Genomic DNA, 10590 nt, shown 5'->3' with positions numbered 1-10590 from the left:
CTTGTATTTAAGGGAAGAAACTGGGTCCCATGAAAGATGCAAGGCTTACTCAGATGAAAGACTCTATGAGTTAACCATGGTTTACCTAAATGCAGATGACCAAAACTGTAGAGTTTATGTGAACAGCAAAGACCACATAAGCCTCAAAAAAAGCCAGATTGGGAAATCTTTTGAGAGAAAACAACCTTTTTTGAGCTTATTCTGACACATGCTGCTTGAGATTGGGTCAGCAATGTCCCAAGAATAGGAGTTTGGTTCTTTTCCCAGCAAGTTCAGAGAGGTGTGAAAATAAAAACTGGCTGTGCTGAAAATGAGCCAGGCTCCTCTGATCATCAAGGAAGTTCAGCTCAGGTTTCAACCAGCAGCTTGTGGTTTGGCATGAAAGAAACTATTCTAGTTTGTAGCAGGATGTAAACACCCTGGGCGAGCATTACTCTTCTCTGGGAGACCTCTGGCCACCTGCTCGGGCATTCATCCTCACTCTGAAATTATTACAAGTGCCCTGGGATTTGGTGAGAAGGAGCAGCAGTAAATACATGGTTTTTTCACTGTTTGAGGTAGCTTTGAAATATTTGCTATATATGCCAGGAGAGAGGTGGAAAGTGAGTACATTTTCAAACACGCTGCTGGGGCTCTGCCCAAGAGCCTCATGCCATTTTACCTCAGGTCACCCAGCCTCCTCCGCCCTGAGCTATCCCACACAGCCCTCATGGCTCAGCCAGAGCAGGGCCCTGAAGTTTACTGGCAGAACCCCAGGATCTCTGAAAAACATATGCTCTCACAGATGCTGCTGGCACATCCACCAGAGCCTTACCCCAGCCCAGCACTGTGCCATCATGGGGCCATCCAGAGCAATCCCCCCACCCTGCTGAGGGGTCCCTGCACAGCCTTTCAGAGGAGGCTGTGGGGTGAACTCACTCCCCGATGATGTCCAGAGAATCACAGAATGAATTAAGTTGGAAAAGAACTCTGAGATCATCAAGTTCCACCTATGACCTAATCAACTATGGCACTAAGTGCCACATCCAGTCTTAAGTGCCTTCAGAGACAGTGACTCCACCACCTCCCAGGGAAGTCCATTCCAATGTCTCATCACCCCTTCTGGGAAAAATTTCTTCCTAATATCCAACCTGAACCTCCACCACAGCTTAAGGCTATGTCCTCTCATCCTGTGCCTTGTTCCCTGTAAGCAGATCCTGATCCCCACCTGGCTACAACCTCCTGTCAGGGAGTTGCAGGAGTTGCAGAGACATAAGGTCCCCCTAAGCCTCCTTTTCTCCAGGCTAAGCACCCCCAGTTCCCTCAGCCGCTTCTTATAGCACTTGTGCTCCAGACCCTTCCCCAGCTCCTTTCCCCTCTCTGGTCTCACTCCAGTACCTCAATGTGCTTCCTGAACTGAGGGTCCTGGAATCTGACACAGCACTTGAGGTGTGGCTTCATCACTGCCCTGGTCCTGCTGGCCACACTGCTCCTGACACAGGCCAGGTGCCACTGGCATTCTTGGCCACCTGGGCACACCTGAGCTCATGTTCAGCCACTGTCGACCAGCACCCCCAGGGCCTTTTCCTCTGGGCCACTTTCCAGCCACTCTGTCCCCACCCTGTAGCACTGCAAGGAGGTTGTTGAGGCCAGTGTGTGACACTTCTTGGTCCTCATGCCGTTGACCTCGGCTCATCGATTCAGCCCATCCAGATCCTTCTGCAGATCATTCCTATCCTCCAGCAATGGAAGCTAAGTCCTCTCCCCCCAACACTGCCGCCACACTGGGCAGGGAGCTGCCTCCCCCCAGGGCGGAGGGAGGCAGGAGACAGCCGCGCTCGGCCGCCGCTGCTCTCGAGGGCCCGGCGGGAGCAGAAGGTGGGCACCCTCAGACCCATGCCCACCCACATCCGCCAAGAAAAGCGATCCCTGCTCCCAGTTACCCTGCCCCGTGTCTTGGGCTTTGGGGGCTTCGTGGGGTGAGGTGAGTGTGAGCAGCGTCCCGCTGGGGAGTGCCGTGAGGGGCGCGCAGGCAATGGCGCCGTGAGGGGCGGCCAGACCAGCACAGGTGCCGTGAGGGGCGGGCGGACACAGGTGCCGTGAGGGGCGGCCAGACCAGCACAGGTGCGTGAGGGGCGAGCGCGCGGGCACAGGTGCCGTGCGGGTAAATGCCCCGGTAGAACGTGGATGGTTTGGTTCAAGGAAGGTGTTGGGAGCCTGAGGCTCTGGGGCTGCCTTGCAGGATCATCCCCACAGGGCGGTGAGCAGTCAGGCCTGAGCCTTGCCCTCTACAACTTCGCGGAGCATCTCGAGTCCCTGTGTTCAAACCGTACAGGTTCAGGGCGTGCGCTTTACGCTTGCCGGCTAACGGGTGCTGTTATAAAGGCTGGAAGCTGAGGCACAAGCTGCTCGGCTGCAGCCGATTGAGGCTGTTTGTTTGTAGGAACGGTGTGACAGGGATTGAAGCTGTGTGTGTGTGACAGGGTGGGTGCTCGGCGGGCGGCAGTCACGGACCCGCTGGACCCACATACGGGAGAGCAGAGCAGAGCACAGCAGGGCTCTGCAGCGGCAGGGGAGCACTCCAGCCCCCCTTGGCCTGTGCCAACGCGTGCTCAACCAGAAGGTACCTAAGAGCACCGGGGGTTGTTATCTGCTACATCCCTAGTACAACACTTGGTGTATGTCTCCTGATGTTTCCCTAATTTCTGCAATTACAGCAACATGCCTTTCTTTGTTCCACATGTGTTAAATAAGGTGGTCCTTCTTAATGTATTACCACCTGAGTCACGTTCCTTCCATTTTCCTCATCATGCCTATTGTTACCTTCCTCACTCCTCAAGATGCATCTCCTGAAGGGCCCCCTGACAGGAATAAGTGAGTTAGTACTTTCTTGCATTTGTGTGATTACTGTTGCATTTCAGATTGTGCCAGCTTTCAGTGTATTGGTGCTCCATCATGGAAAAGCCAGCCTCTTTCCTTCACTTTCTGCAATTTTCTACTTTAGAGCATTAATTCAGGGATACAATTATGCTAGCATTAAGTAAACTGTTAAAAGAACTTTAAAAGTCCTTGTAATTGAGTGACAGATGCTTATGACAGAATCAATTTAAATATAAAGACTAAAGTTGCTATTCTGTGACCTGCTTATCATCCTGAGTGCTCTTTGATTTTCAAGTGGAAATGCTGTGGTGATTGACACCCCAGAGAGTCAATTTGGGGTTCCCAGGTTAGAAAATATACTATAGTGCTGCAGTTGTTCAGGTAGCACTTGCTCTGTATATCTGGATGTAAATGAATCTGAAACTTAGGGTAGAATATAAATGAACTATAGTTTTATAGTAGTGTATACAATTTTCTATTAAATAGTCTCTTTGCAGTAAATAAGGAACTTTTCTGCCAGCCCTTGCCACATTGTATTACAATATTTATAAAACAGAGAGCTGTATAAATATTTTTTAAATTGCTAGAGAAAACTAAATTGAAAAGTGTGGTTTTTCGGCTTAAAAAATTATGCATCTTTATCTCGCTAAATTTTGAAACTATTGTTTTACTTTTACTTTCCACAGTTAGAAAGACAAGGCAAATATACTGTGCATACCTACTTGGTTACTTCAAACTCTAGGTTGCGCTTTCTTATGCCAGATTCAACTCTTAATTTCTTTATTTTTTCAGACAGTTAAGACCTATGAAGACGGGACAATTTCAGATGTGCTTTCTTCAAGGAGCCAGCCAACTAATTTATAAGGCATGTGGAAAAAGGTAGGCATGAGTTTTTGTTAAGTAGCTAGATCAAGTCTAACTCCTCAAAGAGGCCAGAACTTCTCTTCTTAAAAAATGGAGCTTCTCAATGCAGAAAGTGCTTCTGTTTAGAAACTAGTCCACTTTCTAAATAAAATGCATGTGATAATCTATTAATTTTCTCAGGATAAGATAACAGTATTTTGATCTTGATATTCTGATTCTCCCAGTACTGATTGACTCACAAGGCAGGTTGTCCTACACTGAGGACCAGAGTTAGAGAAGCAGTGAATTTTGTCTCTAAAAGCCTTTGATGCAGACTGGGGATTTCAAGAAAATAAATTCTCCATAAGTAGTAGGAGGGTTTTTTTTTTCTGAATAAATAATTTGCAGAGCTGGAAAGTAGTAATTCATCAATATCATATAAAACAGTAATGTGATGTTGACTAGAGACCAAACATAACATTGAATACAACTGACTTTAATATGTAATGTAGAATATGGTAACTAAAATATAATACATAAAGCATATGTACATCAGATATGACATATATGAAAAATAGTTAACAAAATACATTAAACAGCATATAAATGCATGTATCTTAGTTACATAATAAAACATGTATGTACTGCAATTTTATTAATCTGCTACTAAGATTTTTAAAAGGTACCTGCTTCAGATTTCTTCCCTATTCTTGAACTTAAGTCTGCACAAATCCTTTCTTTAGGTGTGCGTATACACCTTTATTATGCATATATATATATATGTACCATGCATATACATTGTCCATCCAGGACTTTTATTCTTTTCATTAAGTAGAAGTCAGAATATGTAACATTGTTCTCTCTTAAATATTCCTCATTTTACCCGCAACTTTATTGTGCGTCCTGTGTGTTTACTGTAAAGTGTAAGCATTTACAATATCTTGCCACCAAATGCTCCAACTTTATTAGAACAATGGAATATTGTGAGTGAAGCAAAGTTTTGCTCTGGGACTTGTGCCTAAGTTCATATCCATTGCATCTGATTGGGATACCTGACTGCCATTTTATCACTTTGCTTTCAGAAGGAGCACATACCTGACAATTCATGTGGGTTTGGTATTTCTTCCTACATTTTTCACAGACATTTTTACTGGTATGAGATTATTTGCACTGCAGGTTTGTAAAGGGTTGAGTGCTCTCTCCATTCATAGCAGTGGTTTGTTAAGGGTACTCAGGTATGGGGTCTTTGTGCTGGGAGTTCCAAAAATACCTCTTGAAACTCCACTGAATTCTGCATCAGAAGAAGGAATGTCAAGAACTGATGTCTTCAGAAGAAAGTCAGGTTTTTAAAATCATTTTTCCAGAACATTTTTTTGCATTTTAGTGAACCATGAGATGGGGGGAGGGGAAACCCTTTTTTTCTCTTTGGAGGTTGTTTTCAGCACAAAAGTATTCTTATTTTTATAATTTCTGACTTTTGTCTGGACACAACTGGTCACTGCTTCCATTCTTGCAAAAACAGCACAGGAAATAAATGAACAGTTTCATACAAGCTGCTTTGAAGTTTTGTGCCCACAAAAGTCTGAAAAAGTTTTCATAATTTGTCTTAATTTTCTGTTATACCCATTGAAAAGTTTAAAAGCCATCAACACCAAAGGGGAATGACAGTATGTTAAGCTGAATGCAGGCTGAAGAAAGATGTTCTCACAGCTACATAGTGCGTGAGAAATTGAATACTTACATGCAGTGAATATTTAATATTCACATTAATTCCACCAGCGTGTCTTCATTTGTTAAGGAGATGTTGCTTGGGTAATATAACAAGTTTAATTTAAACGCTCTTCTTTGAACTCATGTGCAGGTCTTGGTTAACACCTCATTCAATATGATCTTGAGGAGGCAAATTTTCTGTTGGTTTTTTAAATGGAGATTGATTAAGCCCCAAAGACTTTTGAGCTTTCCCCAATATTGCATTAGCAGCCATGCAACTCCACAGGGAGAACTAGAACAGACTACCCACAAAGCATTTTTTCCATGGTGTGTAATGCAGATCCACAGTTGTTCTTTTGGCAGCATAGATTGAATCTAGGACCTTTGAGTGCAAGTGTGAGGAGGATGCACAGCAAGCTCAATACTTGATTAATACAACCCTGGACTTAGGTGAGCAGACTTGGGCCTCTTAAGGGATCTGCTTGGTAGAGTACCAGGAGGTAAAGCCCTGGAGGGGAGAGGGGTCCAAGAAATCTGGTTGATACTCAAGGATGATCTCCTCTGAGATCAGAAGAAATGCATGCCAAAAAAGAGGAAATCAGACAGAAAAATCCAGGGTACCTGCACAGATGAACAAGAGCCTCCTGAACAAATACAAAAAGGGAAGCCAATGAGGGTAGAAGCAAGAACAGGTAGTCTGGTAGGACTACACAGAAATGGTCCTCACCAGCATTGTCAGAGCAGCCAGGGATATATTAGGAAAGCTAAAGCCTTGATAGAATTAAATCTGGACATCAAGAGTACAAAGAGTAGCTTCTACAGGTATGTCAGTGATAAAAGAAAGATTAGGGAAACTATGAGCCACGTCTGGGAGGAAACAGTAGACCTTCTTACTCAGGATACAGAAAACACTGAGTTACTCAAAGACATTTTTTCCATTGGTCTTCACCAACAAGTGCTCCAGCCACACTACCTGAGTCACAGAAGGCAAAGGCGGGGACTGGGAAAATGAAGAGCTGTGCACTGTAGGAGATGTCAGGCTCCAAGAACATCTAAGCAACCTGAAAGTGCAGAAGTCCATGGAATCTGGTGAGATGCATTTGCAGGTCCTGGGGGAACTAGTAGATTAAGTGACTGAGCCAATATCCATCACATTTGAGAAGTCGCAGCAGTCTAGTTAAGTTCCCAGTGACTAGAAAAGGGGAAACATAACTTCCATTCTTGAAAAGGGAAAAAAAGAAGAGCTGGAGAACTATAAACTATAAACCAGTCAGTCTCACCTCTATGCCCAGCAAGGTCATGGTACAGATCTGCCTAGAAACTATGCTAAGGCACATGGAGAATATAGAAGTGATTGGGACAGACGGCCAATATGGCTGAGGGCAAGCCACATCTGACAAATGTGGTGGTGGTGCAGCATTACTGGACAAGGGGAGAGCAGCTGATAACTACATGGACCTGTGCAAAGCACTTGGCACTGTCTTACATGACATCCTTGGCTCTGAACTGGAGAGTGGAAGGACCACTCAATGGATAAGGAAGTAGCTGGATGGTCATACTCAAAGATTTGTGGTCAACAACTCGATGTCCAATTGGAGAGTGAAAAGTGACATTCCCCCAAGGTTGGCATTGGGACTGGCGCTGTTTAACATGGACAATGGGATCAAGTGCACCTCAGGAAGTTTGCCAGAGACACCAAGATATGTGGAGCAGCCAACATGCTGGAGGAAAGAGATGCCATCCAGAGGGACCCAGACAGGATATTTATGTCAAGGATGGACCTGCATCAGAGGAGTAAAAGCCCATCTTTCTTGTCTTCAATTGTTCCCTCTGGTCTGCAGACAGCAGCAGGGACTGGGTATCTCTAACAGATGAGCAGGAATTACAGAAAGAAGAGTAGCAGGAGAAAGACACCAGTTAGACAAATAAACTGTTTCTCTGTGCCTGTTGGGTGGGAGAAATAATAGTCTGCCTTGAAATACTGTCTCCTTTGCTATGTAGGGCCTGTTGCCTTTCTTTTCCAAGTCAATTGCTCAACCTGAAGTCCAAGAAAGAGTTGTGCAATATGCTACAAGGATGAGAAATTCTCCTTCTCCACCCTCAAGGCTCTGGGATTTCCATTGCAAGAGCTGTTGGTGAGCTGAAGGTAGTGAAGGAGGCTAATGTAGTAATTGCAAAAGAAAAGGGATCACTTGTGTGAGGAACAACTAGTTTTTGTACAGACTGTCTGTTGCTGGAAGACTGAGCCCTATGTTTTTTATTATTTGATTAGCTCAAATCTAATGTGTCATTTAGTATTCCAGGAAAAAATCCCTGTGTGATGAACTGCTTGGCATTTCAGGCTTTTGTAGGTTAAATGGCAACTTCAAAGCAGTCTTCAGAGATACCGTGTTGTGCCATGAAAGAGGGTCTTAGACACTTACAATCTATATTTTCAGGAGATACTTGTGGTAAATTGGCAGCATTCTGAAAGTTGATTTGTGTTGGCAGTCTTTGGATGTTGGAGAGAAAAGCTCTCGTCTTCATAAGTGTAGAGCAACACTGAGAAAGTTCCATAGCTAGGGGTTGTGATTTCATTTTGATAGCATCATAGTCCTGCTATATTATGCATTTTAAAATCCAGATTCTGCAAAATGCAGACATCTCTTAAATACTGTGGTTATATATTCTTTACATTATTAGTGATCAAAGGTAGAAATTATCTTAACTTTCAACATCAAAATTCAGGCATCTAGTCTAAGGTATTTTTCCCTTGCTGCAGTTCCCAGCCTCATGTCCTTCTTCCACTTTTCTCCATGACAGCAAATCTCAGGGCAAAGATACTGCCCCTAAATACTGTCCAAGGCAGGATACTAGTGAGGAGGTTGTAAAGATCTCTACAAATACATCATGGCCACAAGGGACCACTTAATCATCAGGTTCCATCTACAAAGCATGGTTGGTTTTTTTTCAATTTATTCTCAGAGTATAAGACAGCTAAAACCAGATTCAAACTGCGGTATGAAAATGACTGTTCTGTTAAACTAACTCCAAGAATGCCACAAAAACCTGAAAACTGGGTTAACTGTGTATCTTATCTAGTAGTTTGAGAGCAGTTTTTCAATTAGAAAAGGAAGACTTCATATAAGGTTAAGTGCAGCTGTTATCATAGATATTAAAACGTATCTTCTCTCATTTAAAATGGAATAAAAAAATTTATCTTTTTGATGGTGATTTTCACGTATAACTCAATAGTCTACTCACAATTTCTGCTACAATAAACACATGTCTTTGGACAATATAGGACATACTGTACTCTGCTTCCTGATATTTTTGTTTGTTTGTTTAAAAAATACCTTTCTCCAGGTAGTAAGTCTTGCCATACCAGTGTAATCTGCAGTCTAGAACCTTGTGGCTTGGTTAAACAGTTGCCATAAAATATATAAAGCTTTTCTCTAAAATTAAAGAAAAATTAGTACTACAGTAAACAATTTTACCTCTTCATAACAGTTTCCCAAATGAAAGCTCATTCTGCACACACCTGTGATTTAAAAATATTTTCAATTGCTGAGTGGCAGGATATAACAGAAATATGCTATAATTTTTTTTCTTAAACCTTATCATGGAATTATTTTTTCAAAATCCTACTGAACTTGGGTTTGGTTTTTAAAAAAGAGCATTAGTTACTAGCCATCCGCAAATTCAGCTTCAGGGGTGTGTGGTTGTGCAGAACTCCTAACTGTGTCAGTCACTCCAAAAGACTAGCATCATTTTCTGCTGCAACACCTGTGGTGAGATCTCTAGAGAGAAATCCTTGTTGATTCTGGTCCTGGTATAACATCATGGAACTGTCACGCTATATTGCCTTGGGGGGTGCATCCATATCTACAAATGGATTCTTCCGTGTTGCACCTGCAATATAAGCAAAAACATCTTAAGTGTTCATATATTTGTTTCAGGGCTTTTTTAAAACATACTGGTGAGTGAATGAAGAAAAAGAGCTAAAACCAAAAATAAAAACTGGCTACCCCCAGAATGCAACCAGGGTCAGGTTAGCTATTTCCTGTTGTTTAGACAAACAAGTCTAGAGTAGCTTGTCAAGTTTGTACTATATGCCATCTGCATCTACCTGCAAGTGTCTTTTTAGCCGGAGTTTTGTCATTAGGCTTCTGAATCAGATAATTATCAGATACTTGCATACATCAGATAAGTAAAGCAATCTTCAAAGCCCTCACCACTCCTAAAAATGTGGATATATTTTTTTCACTATTCTTTCCAGTGATGCAGTGCAATGGTTTCCCAGTCTTTTTGCAGAGGAACCTCACTTAAGGAACCGAAGGTGGAAAGCTTACAATCAGTTCTGTTTTGCTTTAGTATTCTCCCACCAACTGCAGCTCTCCCATTGCCCCTCCTACCCAGACCTCTCAGCTTTCCCTTTCTTTCTTTCTTGTCCTTTTGTCTTCCTGTGACATCTCTGTCTCTGCTGCTGTCACAGACAGCAGTGGCACTAAAACAGGGGAAATACATTTTCCCTGAGAGAAACAGAGATCTGTGTAATTTGTGTCCTCTTACAGGCAGAGCCCTTTTCTCAAGCTCATCTAAACTACTCCCTTTGTGGGTTGGAAGTCACTAATGTAAAGAAGTCCAGGTTGAATGAGGCAGTAGAAGAAAGAATTTGCCTACTCCTCCCCCAGATAATTCTTGGTTAGGACCTGCCTGAGGTACTGCTAAAAAGTATTGTCAGATCAGCTGAGATAGTCCCAATACACCAGACAGGTCTAACAGGTTCTCACAGATGCAATTCAGAGTGTGGCTCTTGCTGCACTCTTAATTCCCTTGAGACAGCTGCTAACCTCTGCCCATTGTGAGGAGCACACACCAGAACTGTGGCTGGGCAGGCAGTGGAGGGCAGCCTGCCTGATGTACAGCACAGGGCATCCTTGGGAGGGGATTTGGTCACCAAAGCCATCTCAGCATCACTGGGAGCCTCTTTTAAACAGTTCCCAGTGAAAGCACTGAAGAAAGCATGTACAATAGGGCTTAGAAATTCAACTGATGAAAGTCACTCCAGAAACCAGAAGAATCTTAAAATGAGCTTATCGGTGGCTTACTTAAAAAACAGTTACTGTCCCCTTACTCTCTCTACATTTCATGTAACTGGAAACATATAGACACTTCTGTATTCTTGCAATACTCAAG

General features: G+C 43.2%; 1 protein-coding gene across 2 annotated transcripts in view; it reads right to left on the bottom strand.

Annotated features, from left to right (window-relative positions):
* Positions 1–4182: 4182 nt before the first annotated feature.
* Positions 4183–10590, bottom strand: part of AMER3 (APC membrane recruitment protein 3) — a 41135-nt gene continuing 34727 nt past the window's right edge. For both annotated transcript variants that reach the window (XR_014854116.1, XM_085069764.1), the window contains one exon: positions 4183–9303. The gene's annotated coding sequence lies outside the window, so the exon portion shown is untranslated. The remainder of the gene's footprint in view (positions 9304–10590) is intronic.

Source organism: Lichenostomus cassidix, chromosome 9 (genome assembly GCF_008360975.1).
Source record: "Lichenostomus cassidix isolate B80296 chromosome 9, HeHo_3.0, whole genome shotgun sequence".
NCBI classification, from domain to species: domain Eukaryota; kingdom Metazoa; phylum Chordata; class Aves; order Passeriformes; family Meliphagidae; genus Lichenostomus; species Lichenostomus cassidix.
The sequence above is the reverse complement of the archived record's forward strand: the minus strand, read 5'-3'. Positions and strand labels throughout refer to the sequence as shown.